Source organism: Mustela erminea, chromosome 3, assembly GCF_009829155.1.
Source record: "Mustela erminea isolate mMusErm1 chromosome 3, mMusErm1.Pri, whole genome shotgun sequence".
NCBI classification, from domain to species: domain Eukaryota; kingdom Metazoa; phylum Chordata; class Mammalia; order Carnivora; family Mustelidae; genus Mustela; species Mustela erminea.
This window is the reverse complement of record NC_045616.1, coordinates 25,154,869-25,177,065: the sequence shown is the minus strand read 5'-3', so window position 1 is coordinate 25,177,065 and position 22,197 is coordinate 25,154,869. Positions and strand designations below refer to the sequence as shown.

At 37.6% G+C, this 22,197-nt stretch overlaps 1 protein-coding gene and 1 pseudogene across 1 annotated transcript in view; one reads left to right on the top strand and one right to left on the bottom strand.

Annotated features, from left to right (window-relative positions):
- Positions 1–22,197, top strand: part of LOC116587173 (protein FAM170A-like) — a 932,324-nt gene that overhangs the window by 769,401 nt on the left and 140,726 nt on the right. The gene's annotated exons all lie outside the window — the stretch shown is intronic.
- On the bottom strand, positions 2,664–2,770 carry LOC116587323 (annotated as a pseudogene).

The window sequence follows — 22,197 nt, the reverse complement described above, 5'->3', positions numbered from 1 at the left end:
GATCTCGGGGTCCTGGAATTGAGTCCCGCATCGGGCTCTCTGCTCAGCGGGGAGCCTGCTTCCTCCTCTCTCTCTGACGGCCTCTCTGCCTACTTGTGATCTCTCTCGCTCTGTGTCAAATAAGTAAGTAAAATTATTAAAAAACAAAACACAATCAAAACACAGTTTTCATTTTCCTTTATTAGACTATTGGAAATGCTTTCTCTAAACTGGCTTTAAAAAAAAAAAAAAAAAAAAAGAATATGATTAAAACTGGTAGTAATGTAGTGTGTTTTTAGGGCAGAAATTTGAAATAATTTAAACACAAATTTGAAATAATTTAAACACAAATGTGAGATGTATTTTTGTTTCATCATTTACATATTGCCTATTAGTGAAGTCAATCTGCGATGCACAAGGGGATTTGACCTTGGGGTAGAGGTTTTCCGGATTTGTCATATTTTTATGATGCTGAATGATAGCATTCTTCTTTTTAATGGAAAAAGATACTTAAATGTAATCTTATTTGCCTTACACTGTGGTTATAATTTTATTTTTAAAATGATACTTTGCATATTATTGTTTAAAAAGAGATGTTTGGCAAGAAGAGAGAGAAAAGTAGAGAAAGAAACACAATATATTACTAATGAAATAAACTTGCCAAGACATCAAGGCCAAGCCTGATTTAGTAGTGATTAAATAGCCATTATAATTTTAGAGCTATTAAGAGAGCAGTGTGAACTGATTTAGTTTCAGTTCAGTCCCAAGGAGGGACAGATGCACATTGTATCAACAGATGCAGTCACTCCATTGAAGAATGCTCTGGAGTGTAAATCAGAAGACGGCATCTGTGTTCAGCCCTATCAATACTTTGGTGGGGCCTCTATTTTGAATCACAAAATTTAAAGTCTAGCTGTGATTGCAATTCTTGCCTTTTTCTTGTAGAGAGATTTGAATAGTTAATGAATTCTGTAAGAGGGCACTTAATAAATTTAGACAGTGCTTTGCATGCTTTTAATGCATTCAACTGCATTTTAATGCATTTGACAAGAACTGGAAAAGTTATGTCATTAATACCTGTGAAAAAACTTTGGTAGTTTGGCAAAATGGAGTAACTATTACATGGATTAAAATTACTGATTTTCCCAGGACTAAAGGTTTAATCCAGTATCATAAACAAAAGATCTTCCTTCTCTTTTTCTTATTCCTTTACATGTTTCCATTGTACAAACCTCTCTTTTTTTTTATTATTAACTATCACCCAATGCTTAATATTTCATAAATTTCTCAGCAGTCTTATCCCTGTAAGAAGCTTCAAGCTTTGTTTCTATGCGACCTGGATCTATCTGAGTGAATGTCTCCCAGACACTTCTAACCCACAGATCTTTAAACTAACTCTGTCACTTTTCTCATCAAATATCCTTTACTCAGAGGCTGATTACACCTGCTAGGAAATCTAGAATTACTTTTACCCTCTTCCCTTTTCATAGCTCCTGGTCAAGACATTGGGAGGCAACCATCCCTGTTGATCTGCATTGCTGATGCCTGTGTTCGGATCCCCATTGTTGACTGTGTTAGATTAATGCCGTTGAACAGATTGAGAGGGGAGCTGGGTGTTGTGGAAAAAAAGGGGGCTTTGGCACCCAGGAGACCTGAATGAAGACTCAGTTCTGCCTCTTAGAAGCTGTGTTTGGCTAGATTATTTAAACTTGTTGATCTTTAGTTTATTCAACGTACGATGGCAAGTAGTTATTTCATAAGGTTTCATTAAAGAGTAGACAATAACATATAAACACACACACATGCACACACACGTGGATGTGCACACACACACACACACACATTTCCTACTAGAGGACTAAGACATCATAGGATTTAAATAGTTAGCAGTGATAACCTTACAGTATACTCAATCTCTTTCAGTGAGTCTGGCTACTAACCTGGTATCCACCAGGTACCCCCAAGTCCCTCAATCTTGTTCTTTTCCTGAATTATCTTTTCTCCATTTTCCTTCATAACAAAACTTTAGGCCAAACTAGTATCTTTCCTTTGAAGACCTCTTTGACTCCCACCACTTATCATATACAGAAGTAATTGCTTCCTGCTCTGGAAATATTTTATCATTTGTTTACACAGCTAATTATTGGTTAACCTATGCTGACTTTTATCACGTTCTTGATACTTTTACAAGTTTTTTTTTTTTTTTATGTATGGACTTATGTAAATCATGGGATAGCATGGTTATTGCCTGTATTTTAAAGATGAGAAACTCAGACACAGAGTCATTAAGGCTTTGACCTGCAGTCTGGCTCCTGTACTATATGATTACCCACTTACTTCTTATTGCCTCTCGGTGGTTTTTAACACTGGGTGGTCTGTCATGTGCCCCAGTCATATCATTGACATTAAGGGAAGACCCCAGTCCTACAGTGTACATGCATTAGTTCAGCAGTAACAAGTGCAGTAAGGGACAATTAGGTTGTGAGCCCTTTAGGACTATGCAAAGTGATAGCTGTTTGTAAATGATTTTCATTGTTGAAGTGCTTTTGAAAGGGTAATTATCCATAGTACTGCATAATCAACTTTATATTACTTAGGTAGGGATTATTCATTTTTGTGACTTGCTTTTTTGTCATTTACTGACTTCACCTCTGGCGCATCATTCCTGCTTTTTGCTGTTTCTCTGCTCATTAGCATGTCCAGCAGTAGAAGAGAGGAGATGAATTCCAATTAGCAATAATCGCGCCTCGGATAAACCTCATTGGCTACGATACTGCCACTGCGCAAAGCTGAGAGGAGATGAATTCCAGTCACTCACTTTTTCCTCCTTGTCAGCTGCTAGAGGGAAGGTTAAACTATTGGACAATGTAATGCTTGACGTTATAAGGCGGAATTTTATGCACACATCCTTTTTTCCCCATCGTCAATAACAATGTTCAGTTACTTACTATGTGCTAAGTTTTGTGTAATGCATCAGTTGCTCTCTTAGGAGCCAGGAAAAATAAGCTTAAACTTATGTTTTTGCCTTTTTAGATACAGACGCAATCTGAGAAATCTCAGAAGGTAATTTTTGACAATGTACTTTAATCAACTTGGTGGTATATATGAATACATCCCTGTAAAAATCCAGGCTTTAGGAAAATCTGTTCACTTCTCCTTAGCTGAATATATCTAAACTCTGTGCTTTGGTATTTCTGTCTTCTCTAGTCTTATTTCTGTGTTACATTTCAATTGCAGTTTCCAAATCCTCCCCAAGAGCATCTTCCCAGCTACACTGTGGTGGTTCCTAACATATGCGTGTGCCTCCGGACCTTCATCCTGCCTGGTGTACTCTCTGTCCCTTGTCTCTTTTGTGAACTTCTGTCTTTGAAGCCACCCCAAGCAGCAAGATCTCAAGGAAGGCCCCTTGGGGAAACCACCTTGTTTCTGGCTTGTCTCCCAACTATGAGCTCCTGCAGTGCTTCTCCCCTCTATCTCTGACACGTATGATACATTGTATTTTATCTCATTTTCTACCTCTCTTATCTCACTTACTGGTTTTATAGCATAATGGTAATACAAACTGTGACTTATTGAGCACTTTCTGAAATTCAGACACTGCACTACAGTTTTTTTAAATGAACATATGATAGATTATTTGTTTCAGGGGTACGGATCTGGGATTCTTCAGTCTTACACAATTGACGGCACTCACCATAGCACATACCCACCCACCCCATCCCTCCCATACTCCTCCCCTCAGCAATTCCTCAGTTTGTTTTGTGAGGTTAGGAGTCTCTTATGGTTTGTCTCCCTCTCCAGTGCCATCTTAGTTCATTTTTTCCTTCTCTAACCCCCAAGCCCCCCACTCTGCCTCTCAACTTCCTCATATCAGGGAGATCATATGATAATTGTCATTCTCTGATTGACTATTTTGCTTACCAGAATACCCTCTAGTTCCATCCACGTTATTGCAAATGGCAAGATTTCGGGGTTTTTGATGGCTGCATAGTATTTCAGTGTGTGTATGTGTGTGTGTGTGTGTGTATGTATATATACCACATCTTCTTTATCCATTCATCTGTTGACAGGCATCTAGGTTCTTTCCATAGTTAGGCTATTGTGGACATTGCTGCTATAAACATTCAGGTGCAAGTGCCCCTTCGGGTCACTACATTTGTATATTTAGGGTAAATATCCAGTAGACTGCCCTACAGTTTTGACACACTTTATCTCATTTATTGTTTACAGCTTTAGGAGGTAGGCATTAGAAAAGAAGGAACAGCAGCTCAGAGTCTCAGACACTTGCCCTCCGTTTCCCTACTTATGAGTGGTGGAGGCATTGCTTTTTTATCATGATTTTTTTTTTTTGAGGTCAGCACTCATGTCTCATGTCTTTTTTCTAAGGGTTATTGTGAAGCATTAGTGAGGTATATCTCATAGCACCAGAATGCAAAAAGGGGACATTATTCATCTGGGGGTAATTACACTATCTCTTAAGATAGGAATAAAATGTGCATGGGTAAAGAGAAATAAAAACACCACGTTGATACTTATTTATTTGCAGAATTGAAAAGATCCTTGTAAATGTATAACACCCTACATAGCATTTTATTGATGGAGAAATGATAGGAGAATACTATAATTTTTAAACTTATTGATAACTATGTAATGGTAAGCAAGAAGAGCACATTTTGTAACATGAGGTGGTCACCTAGAGCTTCGCCCTTTTACAGAAGAATTAGTTTTGAAAATTTTAAGCCATCAGATTGATTTTATTGTTTTATTTTCCATTTTCTTACATCCTCAGTGAACTGTTTTGTAATGCCTTTCTCTCCCATTGCCTTTCAGATTTTGAGAATGTTCAGCTTGAAAGATACATTATTTTCCAGTTTTCATTAATATGTGCAACACTTGGCCATGATTCATTTAATGGGGAGTAACTTGTAAAAGGTTCGTTGATTATTTAGGAACTGTCTCTGAATTTGAATATACGTCACAAAATCTAGATTTTTAATATATAATTGCTAGGCTTTCTGATTTTTCAGTTGATACTTTTGACTTTTTAAGGTGGAGATCAACAACTGTAGGAGTAAAAATTGGTCACCATGTACTGGTTGTGACATTGATTTTAAAGGTATAGCCACTTTTAAGGTGTCTACTGAAATAACATTTTTCTCTCTTGTAACATAATGGTTTATGACACCTTTTTTTTTTTCTTTGACAGACAACCTAGACTATTTTCAGTGTATCTAATATACATCTAATAAATATCTGTCATGTCTCTGTGGGTAGGCATAGCCAAAGCAGGAAGCAGTGCTAAGCGTCAGTCTAGTAATAATGTTCCTGGGGAAAATCTTGACTCCAGCAACAGGGTTGGGTTCTCTTCTCTCTTTTGGAATCTGCCCCAGCCATTTTTGCTGCTACACTTTAAATCTTGTCAGAAAGTAAATGCTTAGCTGTCTTAACATGGGTTACAAGCGATCTTTTCACTCTGTGAAGTTTTACATGGTTACAATTAAACTTAGTCTCTCCTCGTTGTGTGTTTGGTCCAGAAGAGGTGCCTTTCTTGAGTGTTTGTTTGCTTAGAACAATATATCTTTCATCTTTTAATCAACTACAAAAAGGCAGATAAACTCAATGGGTATTCTTTGAGGAATTGTTTTTAATGTTAATTATTGTAAACTCTATTTTATTTCAAGGGATGAAGTTGGATATATTTAATTTGATTTTAGGTTTTTCAGTGAGCCGGGGCCCAGGTCATCTAGTTATATATGGTTTATATGCCTTTTCAGTGATCTCTTCTTCCCCCTCAGAAGACTCCTCCATCTCGAGGGAAAATCCGGGCAGTGAAGACAAAGTTTTCCTTTTCATTCCATCCTCTGCCTTCACTTGGCTGATTTGATCTGTATGAGCTTTTCAGAACCCTAGCCTCATGGTCCTTTGAACGTCCCATTTAAAGAATCTTAGAAATCTGTTTATTTTCAGACGTTTCCACTCAATATTTGAAATTTGTCGTCTTAACATGGATTACAGAACTGTTCAACTTCACAGATTTCATGTCTTTGATCTTTATTTCTGCAACAAAACCTGTTACTTTTCTTCTCTTGGCTGTCAGTTGCTTCCCAGCCTTACTGTTGTTCTCCTGTCTTCCAGTTCCAGCCATTTTTAGATTACACCAGTTTCTATTCAGCCTAGACTCTTCTAGTGACCATATCATGTGCTCACACTCTTACAAACTTCTCCTATTCCTACTTTGTCAGTACTGGCCCTGGAGACATACAAAGTTACTTATATTATATTTATATTTACTTATATTTGATTTACTTATATTTGCATTCTAGTCTTATTTTGTGGCACAGAGTTGTATATCTTTTTTTTTTAAGATTTTATTTATTTGAGAGAGAGAATGAGTGAGCAAGTACACATGAGTGGGAGGAGAGGCAGAGGGCGAGGGAGAAGCAGACTCCCCGCTGAGCAGGGAGCACAACTCAGGGTTTAATCCAATGTGCCTGGGATCATGACCTGAGCCAGGGGCTGACACTTAACTGACTGAGCCACCCAGGGACCCCCAGTCACATATCTTGATAAATTATCTACAGCCCATGATTTCCAAATAGAGAGGATTATTGGAAAAGGAATGGAGACCTGAAGAAATGGAGAAGGGTGAGTAGTTCAGTTTGGTGGGCTTAGGAAGAAATGAATGAGAAGGTTAATAGAAAGGTGAATTAGACCTAGGTCATATCAGAGTCTAAAGGTACCATGCCACAGAGCTTAAACTCTTCCTCTAGGTAGTAAGGAGTTGGAAAAATTCCAAGTTGATGAATAATATTCCTAGAACTACACTTTCAGAAATAAGATGTTGCCGACAGTGTGAGAGAGTATTGGCATATGATGAAGAGTTGAAGGATATCAGACTAGTTTTGAGGCTATTGAGATTGTGCAGTTGTGAAGCATTATGGCTTGGACTGGTGTGCTGGAATAGGAAGGAAGAACTGCTTCTCCTTTACCATGTTCTTCAGTGAACTAGTATCCTGTGTAATGTTTATAATGGTCTGCAACTCTGAAGGAGACCTTCAGAAAAATCTCTCTGCTCTTTAACATGGTGACATGTCATTTCTCATGGGAGACAGATGAGTTTGCCAAACTGGTCTTCCTCATTAAAGCCTGGTGTGTATCTTTCCATGGATGGTCTTATTCTGCATACTGTGAAAAGGGGATGTAATATGTGATGCTTGCACAATTTCTTTGAGAAGTATTTCTTCATGTAGAAATGATGGTGGCTTGCTCTTCAATCTCTATCAGAGAACAGAAATCGTATTTCCCCTCAGTGCTCCAGATAAGGTAAGACCTTTGAACCTACATGAAATTAAAAGGATTATAACTGAACTGTCACCAGGATCATACAGTCTTTTCAGGGAGGTAATAAAAACATTTGGAAGGATTTTCTGTATTTAAGGCAGCCACTGATCTTGACTACAGAGTCTGGCTAGGAGTTGTTAGTGCACCTCTCTGTTGTCCTTATGACCCCAGTGAGCTAGGCCTGTTAATGGTCCTGGATAACACTGACTGAGAACTCACAACTTTGAAGGCAGATGGAAGCAGCAAGAATAGAACCAGAATATCCCTTGGCATTGTCTTGGATAGGAAATAAAAGTATAGTATAAATTCTTTTGGCTTGTCTCCTTTCTGTCTTTTGGCATCCTGAAATTTACAAGTTATTGTGAAAAAAAAATTCTAAAATCTGGACTGACGAGAAATTTTTAATTTTGTCAGATACCATAATATTTTTGAGAGTCAAGTGTTTTTCTCCCCAATTTAAGATTATTTGTTGCTTATACCAGTAGACTAAAAGTAGTTAGAACCTTTCAAATGGCAGCCTTGAAAAGAAAAACAATAAATTGAAATTATATCCTGACTACTCTGCTTCAAATTCTTTCCTTCATGACCTTACTTTTATATTTTTTATCATGTTGAAAATTTTAGGAGGGGGCATAAGTAAGTTTTTGTGTTCAGTTAGTCGTCATGGAGCAGAAGTCCAATCATTAATCTTTAACAAAGTCTATGAAGTAAATATTTGCTAATTCAGCATGATCTAATTGGAATGAAGATGACATTTTACACATTTATTCCTTACTCCTCTTTTGCTACATTCTGCTAAGATTTGTGTATAGTTGCTATATTCTTCCTAGCCTCTTGCTGTGTTAGCTTTTGGTTGGCTCGGAATGAGTTTCAATTTTTTTTTTTTTAAGATTTTATTTATTATTTATTTGACAGACAGAGATCACAAGCAGGCAGAGAGGCAGGCAGAGAGAGGAGGGGAAGCAGGCTCCCTGCCGAGCAGAGAGCACAGATGTGAGGCTTGATCCCAGGACTGTGGGATCGTGACCTGAGCGGAAGGCAGAGGCTTTAACCCACTGAGCCACCCAGGCACCCCAGTGAGTTTCCATTTTGGATCACTATAGCTTCTACACAGTATTACCTCCTTTGCTTCGTTTATTAGAATCAAAATAGATTTGTGTGAAATCTGTCTCAGTAGTGCAGCTGTTAGTCCACGTGAAAAAAAATTTTTATTAATATATTGAGTCACTTGAACTTATATCAAGACAGTCATGTAAATACTGACAGGGCATCTTTTAAATTTTGTTTTTTCACTGGCACTGCCTTGGGTACTTATTCTTTCAACATTTTTTAGGGACTTGAAATACAAAAAGAAAAAAAATTATGTCCTGGTTGTCTACTGGGGGTGATAGTTAATTAGGAATTGGATTTCATTTTCCTAAAAAAGAATCTTTGCATATCTCTCTTGATTAGGTCTGTATTGCATGACATTAGGCACTTATTCTGTTATGGAGTTTAGCATGAAAGAAATACAATTATTCTTGCCATGTGGGTTGTATGGAAATTAAGGTAGTCTATCTGAGTAGGGGAGGGAAAATGAGTTCTGATAGTTTTCAGTATTCCAGAGGTTTCATTCTTTGTCTCTCTCTCTCTCTCTCTCTCACACACACACACACACACACACACACACACACACACATACATACTATCTATCTATCTATCTATCTACTTTTGGCCAAAGCTCTTTCCATTCCAGCATTATCATTGGGGTGGAAAGGAATATGAACAGGATGTATGTCTTTACTCCCAACAGCAAATTCAGTGTAGTAGATAGGAAATCTCTGGCACTAAAAAGTCAAGTTTTGGGAAAAAAGGAAATAGCTGTCAGACTTTGTAGATTCCAGTTAATGAGACAGCGGGAATCAGCATGGTTTAGTGGTTAAACTGATCCCAAAGAACACAACCCATAGTCATAGCTTAGTTCCTGTGGGTTTTATATTTCTATTTTTATATTTACTTTTAATTTGGTTCCTGTGATGTTTCACATTTTTTTTATTTCAGCAATTCTCTGTAGGCCTTTTGCATTTCTACGTGTTTTACAAAGAAACCACCCTCTGCCTTATCTTAAACTATCTATTTAAGGATGTTTTTATAACAAACACTCTAAGAAGAAAGTAAGGGCAGTGTCTCACTCTGGGGCAAAGGGCACACTGTTTTACCATTCACCATGATAAAGGCAATGGCTGCCTGTGAGGGCAAAGTTCAAGTGGGCTGCATGCCCATTATAAAAGATTTTGAGTTTCCTAAAGTCCAGGTCCTTTCTGGTTTTGTACCCCACTCTCTGTACAGGTGTCACCTGCCCATTTGTCAGTGAGCCCTGGGGGTTGAGGCTTAGCTGGAAGGAAAATGATGATGCTCTGGCTACAGGAAGTGCTGGAGTAACAAAGTGCTTTTCCTTCTGAGTTAGGAGGAGTGCGTTCAAACTGTGCGCCTGGAGTTGCGGCACACTAAATTGTAAGCTTTCGAATAGGGTAAAAGAACCTCTCAGTCTTGGCAGATACAAGATGTTAGAACTTTCCAAATATGGAACCAAATGTCCCTGAAATGTGGATTCTCTGTAATTATTAATCAGTGACATAATACTAAATTGTTTTTTTTTCCTCAAAATCAGGCAGCATTTTTACTGTTAATATTATACATATCACAGACACAGGACAATGATTTGAATGCTGCTGGTAGAAATACTCCCCTAGGGAATATTATAATAGGTAATTATGTATTGATTTTGTTCCTGTTGTCCTTTTAGTTAAATTTTAAATTCTTCTTCCACAGAGCTCTATTTCTCATTTTCACCCCTTCACAATGGTATTCCTTTTAAGATTCTTAGCAGACAAAGCAGGAGCATTACAGAAGCTAGGTAAGACTATCAATACAGAGTGTTAGCAGGCCAGGTCTCATTCACAACCCTGTGGGGACTCAAGCAAATGGCACAAGTGTTCTAATTACAGTGCTTGTAATTTCACTTCTCTGTTCTGTCTTTTCTGTTGGGGCCAATCTCCATCACCTCTTTCAGTGGAGTCCATACCGAAGTGACACTTTGCTCAACATTTTACTGAACATCATGAAATTAAAAGAAAAACTCTGTGCTTTATTTTGTTGAATGTATGTGAATCTTTGTGTGTATATGCACATGTGTGTTTGAATTATAAATGCACAGAAACGGAATTAATTCTTCAAATCTATACTCAACATCTGTTTTCATGAAGAGAGCTCTTGACAGACAGAAGCATGGAAAATACAGTTCTTTTGCTCTTTGTTTTCTTGGCATTATCACTGACCATGGGCTGTTCACTAACATATTCAAGAAAGCCTATGAATCAGGTAGCAGGCTAAAGCAATTTTTTTCGTGTGGGTTTTTTTTTTTTTTTTTTGGTTCTGTGCCAATTTCAGTTTTCCTTTAGATCATTAACTTATGGAGTGAAGAACCTCTGCCGTATTTGTCTTTGAAACTCCACACTAGACACCCATCTGTTCTTATGTCTGCAACATAAGAAGGGCTCAATGACTATTTAGTTATTTGAATTTGTGAAAAAATTGGATTTGAAGAGAAATAAATGGGAACTATTGTCCAGAAGGAATTAAGAGAATGGTTTCCTTCAGGCATAATAATGCCTCTCATTTCACATATCCAGTTGTGTTTTAAAATTAGGCTTTAATGACTTTCTCTTTTATAAACTTTTCATTTCTTATTATAATCGCTCAAATAAATAATTATGGCAAAAACTTACTTAGAGCTTATCAAGTGTCAGGTATTGTTCTCAGCTCTCCTCATATTATACATTGAGCCATAAAAAGCTAATAAAAACATTATTATTATTATTATTATTATTATTATTATTATTATTATTTTGTTGTGCAAATGAGGAAATGGGAGACTAACTTCCCAAGGTCATAATCCAAAAGGTCAGAACAATACAGAGTCAGAGAAAAATTCTAGACTGATGTCTTAATAGGGCCTCTTAGAGAAGGGGGGGTATGCAAGTGCAAATTCTAAAGATGAGCCATAATTTATTTGCCTAGAAGAGGTTGACAAGGAACTGAAAGGCATACTGACTATTTTGAAACTTAATCTTCTGTTGCCGCAAGCAGAAATTGGGCTTTAAAAGCAGTCTTTTCGGGGTGCCTGGGTGGCTCAGTGGGTTAAGCCTCTGACTTAGGCTCAGGTCATGATCTTAGGGTCCTGGGGTTGAGCCCTGCATCCATCTCTCTGCTTGGTGGGGAGCCTGCTTCCCCCTTTCTCTCTGCTTGCCTCTCTGCCTACTTGTGATCTTTCTCTCTGTCAAATAAATAAATAAAATCTTTTTAAAAAATAAAAATAAGTAAATAAAAGCAGTCTTGTTTCTTTATCATTGGCAAGTATTTAGTTTCCAGGTATTCTGGCTGGAACCCATTAAACGTGGATACTGGTGGGGAGGAAAATCATGCATTGTACCTGGCCTATGATTGAACTGTATAGAGACCATGCCACATAACAGGTGTTCAATACTTTTTTGATTGACAAAAAGTGGTATTAGAATTTTATGAATTATATGCTATCTCATTTTAGAATGATCTATAATTCTAGTTTGCAAACTTTCTCATACCTATCATCCCTTGGTAGGAATGTATATCCAGATCTTATGTTGTAATATAGTATTGATTTGGCAGTAAATTTTATGTGTCTTTTGTATGATATTATGGTCAATTAATAGGTTAGCAAATTTTTTTTGGTGATTTAATTTAGCGACCTTCTAGAATAGCTCTACATGTATATAAATAATCAGGCTAAAAAATAAATGGATTGGGATTCAGAAATCTTAGAGCCTGTGGGAATTTCATAATATTACATGTGAAAATTAACTTTTTAAAAAAAATTATCTTTTAAAAAAAATTTTGTTTATTTATTTGACGCAGAGAGAGCAATTACAGGCAGGTTTAGTGGTAGACAGAGGCAGAGGGAGAAGCAGGCTCCTCACTGAGCAAGGATCCTGATGGTAGGACTCAGTCCCAGGACCCTGGCATCATGACCTGAGCCAAATTCAGATGCTTAGCTGACTGAGCCACCCAGGCATCCTGAAAATTAACTTCCTTAAAATGGAAGTTCTAACTGAGTCTCTGGAGTTTTAGTTTTCATCAACCAGATGGAATTGAGAAATTTTTCAGAATAGAATTGCCTTTTAAGTTTGTTTTTAAAATTTTAAATAAAAATATAAAATTGATACAGACGTATTTTAGATCATCCACAGAGCCACTTAAACTTCTTACTGAGAGAGGACTTAACAGTTGCCATTTGCCTTATCTGAGTTTCTCAGACTCCACACTACTGACATTGTGGATGCTGTCAACTAGATGCTAGTCCTCCCTCTTCCCACTTGACAACCAAAACTGCCTCCAGATGTTGCCAGATATCCCCTGGGGGGCAAGATTGCCCCAGTGGAGATCCACCATGCATTGGTGTCTAAAAACATGTTTAAGCGAACTGGTACTTAAAATGTGGGTGATATGAAAAGAATAGCGGTAGAACTTAATACATAAATGAGGCATCACAGACCAGGTAAGGCCAAATGGCATCACGTGAGAACTTGAGGCTTCACAATAGTTTTAACAGAAAAGGTCTTAGAACTCTTGAATTATAAGATATCAGAGGATAGTGTAGGCCTTCAGAATGAAGGTGACCATACCTGTATGGAGGCAGTTAAATACCATATTTACATTTAGTTCCTACATACGAGCATTAGCTATCACACTAAATTAATGTTGTTAATTTGAATTTTATTACTTTTTAAATTTTGTTTTTAAACATTGGTAAATTTGTTTTGGTTGTAGAATCAAAGCTCTAAGCATAAGCTCTGAGCATAAGGAGTTTATACTTAGTTTGTGTTTATACATATTTAACAAACAATAATACAAATAATTTGTCAACACCAGAAATCCTCAAAGAAGACTTTTTTTTTTTTTTTTTTACATTGAAAGGGATAGGTACATTTCTAAGTTTGAGGAATGGGATTTGGGGTGTCAGAGGCTGAGTGAGGGGAGGGGCAGTGGGCCAATGGGATGAATACGTTGTTGAGAAAGATGGGGAAAACTCTAGACTTAGATGCTGGACTTGTGCTGCATCGTTTTAATGTGTGCCAAGTACATAGACATAAAAATCAATGTTCTCTTTTTATAACTAGCTCACAAAATCACAGAGACTGCTGAGTTATTTTATAGTCTCCTTTTGACAAAATTTAAAAAGTTTATAAACACTCTTGTGCCTTGTGTAAACTGCCATGTGGAAAGCATGCTTATCCAAGTGAGTAAATTTTGGTTTCAATTAAAACTGACAAAACCCCTAAGAATCAGGGTTGGAATCAGGAATGTTTTCAGGTGATTTTGACAACTTATTATGTCACACTGAACAAACAATATATAATCCTGGTGATTATACAGCAGTGGAATGGCCTCACGGGCTGCCAGAACATGCTGTCTTTACCTGATATGCTCCCATTCACGTCTTCTGTTGTTACCTTACTGCTCTGTATGACCCCTCTGCTCAAAGAATCCTTGAGACTCCACTGCTCTATAAACCAAAGGAGCAGGAAAACAGTCCCCCTTCTAACCATGACCCTTTGCCTCTTTTTCCTTTTATTCTGGTCCCTTGAAGGGTGTTTTGGAGTGATGGTCAGTAAAGTAAAAGCATGAAATTGATCTTAACTAGTCATGGTTTTACTGGTTGAAGTGGAAGCGCCTGACCCTTCCTGCTGTATCCATTTCTCTCCATTCCCAGAGTGGAAAGATTCCTGGAATAATTGATTCCTCCAGGATGGCTGGAGATTATATTCTGCCCTGGATCCAGAGCAAGGAAATGGGGAAAAGTCATTAGGGATTGGAAGGCATTTCTTAGCTTTCTGGAAAGAAGGTAATTCCTTTTAACCTACACACCATGGAAATAGATGATTGGCCCTTCTCCCATCATTCAGCAATGGCCTGGACATCTACCTCGCTATAGAGAGCCAGGCAGGAGACTCTCAGTGTTAATATAAGCTCTGATCAATCAACACTGGCTTGAAAATTAAAAAGAAAGACCCCTGGAAGAGAGAGGAAGGGCTTTCTGAGGAAGGAGTTTGAAGACTATTTGCAGTGGGAACCTTGTTCTTTGCCATTTAGGGAGAAGTGGGTCTTCAAATGTATTATTTGTCTCCGTGGAATTTGGAGGCATACGAAAATTTGTGTTTCACTTGCATTTCTAAAAAGACACTGTAAAAATCCAATCAGTAAATTAGATAAAACATTTACTACATCATTAGGATGACCTCTGCTAACTAGGATAATTCCTTTCTTCAAAAGTTAGATAAGTCAGATTACATTTTAGAGAAATATTTTGGAAATTAACATTCCTTTGTACTTAATATAACATAATTTTCACAGTCTTAATTTTAAAAAGACAGTTGATACAGGAAGTTTTATCTGTCACTGTGTAATTTCTAATTTGTAGCATTTATGCTTTGAGGTCCTGATATTTGGAAAGAGAAATCCTTCAAATTGTTGTGATTTTGGAATCAAACTTCTGTTATAACTGAGCAATGTCATTTGATAGAAAAATGTAAGTGACCGCTTCATAATGTCATACTCGGTGAAGTAAGTAAAAACGTAGGCCTGTTTCTGGCAGCCACAGCTCTCTTGTAAGCTGCCAACACATTTGATGGGTGTAGCTTGTACTGAGCTTGTTCAAGATATAGGAAAGATTCCCAAAGAAACAGGAATAGAGACTTTAACCTTCTAAAAGTTTGTAAACTCATTGAAAGCAGTTGTTTGGATGTCTTCTGGATTATCTTTATAAAAGGAAACAAGGTTTGATTTCTTTTAAAAGGCTACTCTTGGGATGCCAGTGTGGCTCAGTTGGTTAAGCTGCTGCCTTCAGCTCAGGTCATGATCCCAGCGTCCTGAGTCCTACATTGGGCTCCTTGCTCAGCAGGGAGCCTGTTTCTTTCTCTGTCTCTGCCTGCCACTCTGTCTGCCTGTGCTTGTGTGTGCTCTCTCTTTCTCTAACGAATAAATAAAATCTTTAAAAAAATAAAATAAAATAAAAGGCCACTCTTGGGATGTCTGAGTGGCTCAGAGTGTTAAGCCTCTGACTTCAGCTCAGGTTATGGTCCCAGGGTCCTGGGATTGAGACCTACATTGGGCTCTCTGCTCATCAGGGAGCCTGCTTCCCCCTCTCTCTTTCTGCCTGCCTCTCGGCCTACTTGTGATCTCTGTCTGTGAAATAAATAATTAAAATCTTAAAAAATAAATAAATAAAAGGCCACTCTTCTGGGAGTTGCACAAATATGCTTTATACCTTGACATATTTTGTAGGACTCTAAGTTTCTAAAACCAAGTTTATCTGAAAGTTTATGAATCAAATGCTCTCACAATTATTTTATTTATTGTTTCTTGAACTTGCATATATATTATCAAGGAGTAGGCTGTCATGGTTATTTTAAAATGGCATTTTAAAATTCACTTACATTATGAGTAAAACTGGTTCTATGTGGATTAGAAAAAGGTTAAATGATGTACAAATCACTCCTTTGAAAATCGTTATTGTGGCGCCTGGGTGGCTCAGTGGGTTAAAGCCTCTGCCTTCGGCTCAGGTCATGATCTCAGGGTCCTGGGATCGAGCTCCGCATCGGGCTCTCTGCTCGGCTGGGAGCCTGCTTCCTCCTCTCTCTCTGCCTGCCTCTCTGCCTACTTGTGATCTCTGTCTGTCAAATAAATAAATAAAAAATCTTAAAAAAAAAAAAAAAGAAAATCATTATTTTGTATTTTGAAAAGAAGGAATTCCAAATGGAATACTTTCAGATATGTACCCTTATTATTCTTCCTTATTGAGAAAGAAGTCGTTCCTAAGAAGATGATGCTGGTGGCTCTGGGCACTGGAAGCTGGTACTTCAGGAATTAGAGGGAAAAAATTTCTTTTCAAACCTTAAATCTGGAGTAAAGAGCCATCCGATGAAGCAGAGGACAGTCATCAATCACGGAGAATCTAGACTCCTCCTCTCCTGTCCTTGGTTCTGGAGCCCTTAAACACGTTTTCTTTTTTCATTGCTACTCATATTCTTATGCATTATTTTCCAAATACAAACTAAAGTGCCTTGTTTTACTCCATCTATATACCAGAGAAGAATACCTAAGAAATGTGGTAGTATATTCCATAGCTGAGTTGTGAGACATACACTTCCTTTTCCCTCTATTCCTCTGTACTGTATTTTTATTTGTTTATTTCCCCTTTCTCCTTATCCTGGAAGGAGTTCTTTTCCATCAGTACCAGAATTAGTTTTGTGTGTAAAGGAGGGCAGACAGTGCCTCTGATGCTAATGGAGTTTAATTTCTAGCTGAAACATTTCTTACGAATGCTTAAAACATTAAAGAGAGATCTAAATAATTTCAGCCAGAGAGGGATTTACATCTTTCCTGAACTTGGCATTCATTCATTCAACAACTATTTTCTGTATGCCTGTGATGTGTAGGGCACATTGCACAAGTCCATATATTAATTGGAAATTGTCCATGCCTTCGTGTAGGAGGAATAAATAATTAATTAAGATTAGAATTATGTAAAAATATCATGAGCCTATTTATAGTGCCAAGAATTCTCCTTGGAAGATACATTGTACTGGAACTGGATATAATATACAAAAACAACAACAACAAAACATCTTACCCTGTAAAAATAAAAGAAAGGACATCCCAAGAAGAAAGAAGAGTGAGTTCAAATGCAGAGAGATAATATTTTGGGAAATACAAAGAAGCATGGTAGAAGATATATTTAAAATTTTTTTTTTTTTTTAGCTCAAGGCACAGCTTATCACTGACTTTCTCCACTCTTAGCAAATCATCTTCCTTTCTTAGGAAACCATCACAGCTTTTTCTAGTCACTCCAGACTGCGGACCTGGTACAGCTTTGCCCAGACTCTGGGCCATTCCTGACTAGAGTAAAAACTTTATTGACTACTTGGGTGCCAGGAATGGGTAACCCTGTGATCAGTCCTGTTAATGTAGATCTAGGGCAGCTATGCCAAGATTAGCCCTGATGACCAGGAGGGCCCTGAGCTACAGAACACCTCTACCTTCTTCTTTGGTCCCTTGTGCTGAACTTCATTTAGTCCATGTGGTCACTAATATCCTGTGGTCCTCTGGCCACGAGGCCAGTTTGTAGCATCTTTGTTTCTGGCTGGCTTGCTATTTTGAAGAGGTTGATTTTTCTGTAAGGACAACACAACCACTCACGTAAAAGTGTGGTTCCTGCTAGCTGTTTTGTGCATGTGCATTTTTCCCTGGAGTAAACTTTCTTGATGTTGAGCCTTGACAGAACTGAGTTTGATGCAGCTTCATTTTGATACTGACATAGGCTATCAGCATCTCCTCCTTCTACTTGGAGATCAGTTCTGGACTCAAACAGCCTCTCAGTGAAACAATTAGGCTCTTTGGATAAAAATGACAGGAACTTATTTGAGCTAGTGTAAGAATGAGATGAAGACATATTTATCAGAAGAATATAGCTGTATCTCACACATAGACAAAAAGGTATAGGACAAGGTCTGAGAAAAAGCAGTTTTGAGGCTAGATGCTGTAGAACTGATGGCTTGTTTGTTCAAGATATCACCATAATTGGAATGAATCAGGTGTACATATTTTTTACCCTTGCAGTCCTGAGCTCTGTTCCTTAGAGAGTGAATTGAGAGTTAATTTGTGTGCTGATTGGTCTAGATTGGTCTGTGTCTTCCCCTTTGGCCAGATTAAGGCAGGTCGCCCCACCCTGCTTTTTATAAAAAGATTATTTATTTTAGAGAGACAGAGTACATGAGCCAGGGGAGGGGAAGAAGGAGAAAGAGAGGGAGAAAGAGATTCTCAAGCAAACTCTAAGCTGAGTGTGAGCCTGAACTGGGGTTCAATCTCATGACCCTGAGATTGTGAGAGGCAATCAGGAGTCCAGCACTCAACCGACGGAGCTACCCAGGCACCCTGAGGCAGGTCTCCCTAACTGACATCCAACAAGGTCACACACGGTGGGAAGAAAATAACCCTGCAAACTATATAGTGGTGCTGCATACCAAAGAAGTTTGAACGGATACTGGCCAACCAAAACCAAGACTATCAACTATACTTGGCTTCTCTGTTGAATCTGGTCCAAGTTATTTCCTCCTCACTGGCCAGTGCTATTTGGGTGCATTATACATTGAGGTCAACCCCTCTGATTTATGTTAATACTGGAATCTCTAACATTACTTTTTATTTTATGAGGTCTATTCTTGGAGGACTCTCTTGGTCACACTTGGTTTTGTTGCCTAACATAATAAGAATCCAAAATTCTGTAGCCAAGGCACCACATTTTATTTTTTAGACTTGAGAGGAACAATATGATATATTTATCTATAGATACAAAACTGCAGTCACATTTTAAAAGTCTTAATATCTTAAACACAATAATAAGATTTCCTGAATCTTAGTTTGGTTTAAAATTAATTATAAATAATTTTTGTAATGCTTACTAAAGCCTGATAACTGAAGAGAGTAATTTTAATACAAGTTATGTCTGTGACTATTATAGCTCAGTATTTTTTGTAATCATGAATTATTAATAGGATTTGATATTTCTTATTGACTTTAAAATTCAATACATTTTTGGGACACCTGGGTGGCTCAGTCGGTTAAGGGTCCAACTCTGATTTCAGCTCAGGTTATGGTCTAAGGGTTGTGAGATCGAGCCCCACTACAGGTCCTACACTCCCCAGAGAGTCTGCTTGAGATTCTCTCTCTCGCCTTCCACCCCTCCCCCTGATCACTCTCTCTCTCTCTCTCTCTCACTCTTTCTCAAAAAAAAAAAAAAAATCTTTAAAATTCTGTACATATTTTAAAAAAATTCTCCTCAACAATGCTATTGTAACAGTTTCAATGAAGCAGTCCTTGTTAAAAAGAGAAATGCCCTAAGCAGTTCTCATTCTTCTCAACCTGATCAGCCATGCATTTATTTATTCTTTGGTTTCACTTGAACAAAAGATGACTGGTTAACATATTAGGACAAGATGGTATTTAAAGACATTTTCTTTTCTTTTTATTTTTTTAAAAGATTTTATTTATTTGACAGATAGAGATCACAAGTAGTCAGAGAGACAGGAAGAGAAAGGGAGGGAAGCAGCCCAGAACCCTGGGATCATGACCTGAGACGAAGGCAGAGGCTTTAACCCACTGAAGCACCCAGGCGCCCCAAGACATTTTCAATTAAAATAGTCTAATGATTCTCTGACTTTTTAATATATTATTTGGCTATATCTTCACCCATTGTGAAGAGCATCTTGCTACACATATGAGAATACTTAACTAGATAAATTATACCCAGCTCTGTCACTTAATTTGGTTCAAATGTGATGCTGATTAGGTCCAAATGATTGATTTTTTTTTTAATTTATTATTTTTTTTTATTTCCAACATAACAGTATTCATTATTTTTGCACCACACCCCGTGCTCCATGCAATCCATGCCCTCTATAATACCCACCACCTGGTACCCCAACCTCCCACCCCCCGTCCCTTCAAAACCCTCAGATTGTTTTTCAGAGTCCATAGTCTCTCATGGTTCACCTCCGCTTCCAATTTCCCTCAACTCCCTTCTCCACTCTAAGTCCCCATGTCCTCCATGCTATTTGTTATGCTCCACAAATAAGTGAAACCATATGATAATTGACTCTCTCTGCTTGACTTATTGATTTTAACATTATGTTAAACCAGGCATTTTTTTCAGAGACCTTATTTCTTCTTTGATTACTCTCCAATTATATATCTCCTCTCAACCACTTTCTAGGTTCTAATGTGTGCTCCCTGATGCAAGAGAGAATGAGCATTAGGTGGTGAGCAGCTCAGTATAACCCACAGCCGTAACTTGGAGCTGTTTTTCCCCCCTCTAATAGTAGTCCTGCAGTGTCATCTCAGTTGTTGCACACAAGTAGGATGGTAGACATGCCAAATGATAAGAACCTTAACAAAAAGTCATAGTAATAACAAAAAGACATTTTCAATTTCTTTTTTTATGTTAACTATTATTTGTAACAGTAATCATCAGGTTTTTTACCAGACCTCAGCTTCCTCTTCAATATATTTCAGAAATACTCCATAAGAACAAGAAAAAATGTGGAACTGTCTGGGTTAAGGACAGTGCATGTACCATTGTAGGGAGGTAGGAGGTGAAAGAGGCCCCTGATTTTAAATATAATAATTTTTTATGACTCTACTTCTTAGAAAGCAATGGAGCATTCTTAATTTGGGCTCAGCTCTATTGCTTTCCATGAAGAACTCTTAATGTAAATGCACTGGATCAATCTGGATTTAGTTGAAAGTGATACACTAATATGCAGAATTTTTCTGTCAAATTTTTGCTGCCAATGAATCCGCTCAGAATAGAATACACTATTGATTTTAATAAAAAAGTTATTAAGTGCATAGTGAGAGTGTATGAAAGTTTACTTTTTGAAAAACATTAATGTAACCAAGCAATCAAAATACTAACACTTGAAATTATTGAAAGATATATATTAGGAAGTACCTCAACATATGGTTTATTGAAAAAAACATGACTCTCTTGCCAGTGAGGCATAGCATGGAGATGTGTTTTCACAGAAAGAAAGAAATCTGAGATTGCCAAGAAAGCAATAGATTCAAGGAAAGTCCTTATGAAATGTACAAATCCATATTAAATGCATATTATAGGTGAACATTGTGTTAACAGACGTTTTATTTTCATTTTTTTAAAGATTTTATTTATTTGACACAGAGAGAGAGATCACAAGTAGGCAGAGAGGCAGGCAGAGAGAGAGAGGAGGAAGCAGGCTCCCTGCTGAGCAGAGAGCTCGCCGTGGGGCCCTATCCCAGGATCCTGGGATCGTGACCTGAGCCGAAGGCAGAGGCTTTAACCCACTGAGCCACCCAGGTGCCCCTGTGTTAACAGACGTTTTAACAGTAATGTTGGGGACATAATAAAATATATCATGGAGTTCTCAAATACCTCTCCTAGAGGATTCTATTATTCCTTGAGGGTAGGTGGCACCTAAGGATTTTGAAACACCTCCTTACCCGCCCACTTGTTATTTTGAGGTCCTTGAAGTCTTTAGGTGGATCAATTTATAAGCACAGTAGGACATGACAGTTTTTTTTTAAAGAGCTATAGCGAGGGGCTGGCTGTCCACGCAGCCAAACTATACATAACCTTGGAGTTCCACATGTGACTCCTGCAGCCCTTATTAGTGACACATTCAGCCTCTACAACTAAGCAATTCAAAATGAATGCTCTTACCCACCTAAGGAAGTGATACATGAAGTTCAGAGGGCAACTGTAGGCCATGCTACCAAACCTGAGAAAATCAGTTGGCAGTCCCCTAAAACCAGTACTCGCGGAAGGTGAAGTTTCATAAAATGAATGACAAATGTAAGAATACAACTTGCTATAAAAGAATATTTTCTTTTATTGAAACTTTAACTCTTTGATATATCTTCCAAAGATTGCTTATTCAAGATACTGCATTAAAAAACTCCAGCAAAAACTGTAGACAGTTTGGAAATGTTTTGCTAACACTAAGGAAAGGGGGAAAAAAAAACACCACATATTTTGGAAAAGAATTTGGAACATATTCCTGAATGTTACTTTCAACATTTTGGAGTGTGAGTAATGTAATCCAGTTGTGATTAATGTGAAAAATGTAGAATGAAAGATAATCCAAATGAGCTCATATAGTATACGTGTAATAAATACTCCACTCTGAAAATAAAAAAGGAGGTATTTACATTTATGAACATTAAAAAAATTGGGATTCCTCCCTCCAAGGTAAATTCTAAATTCATATT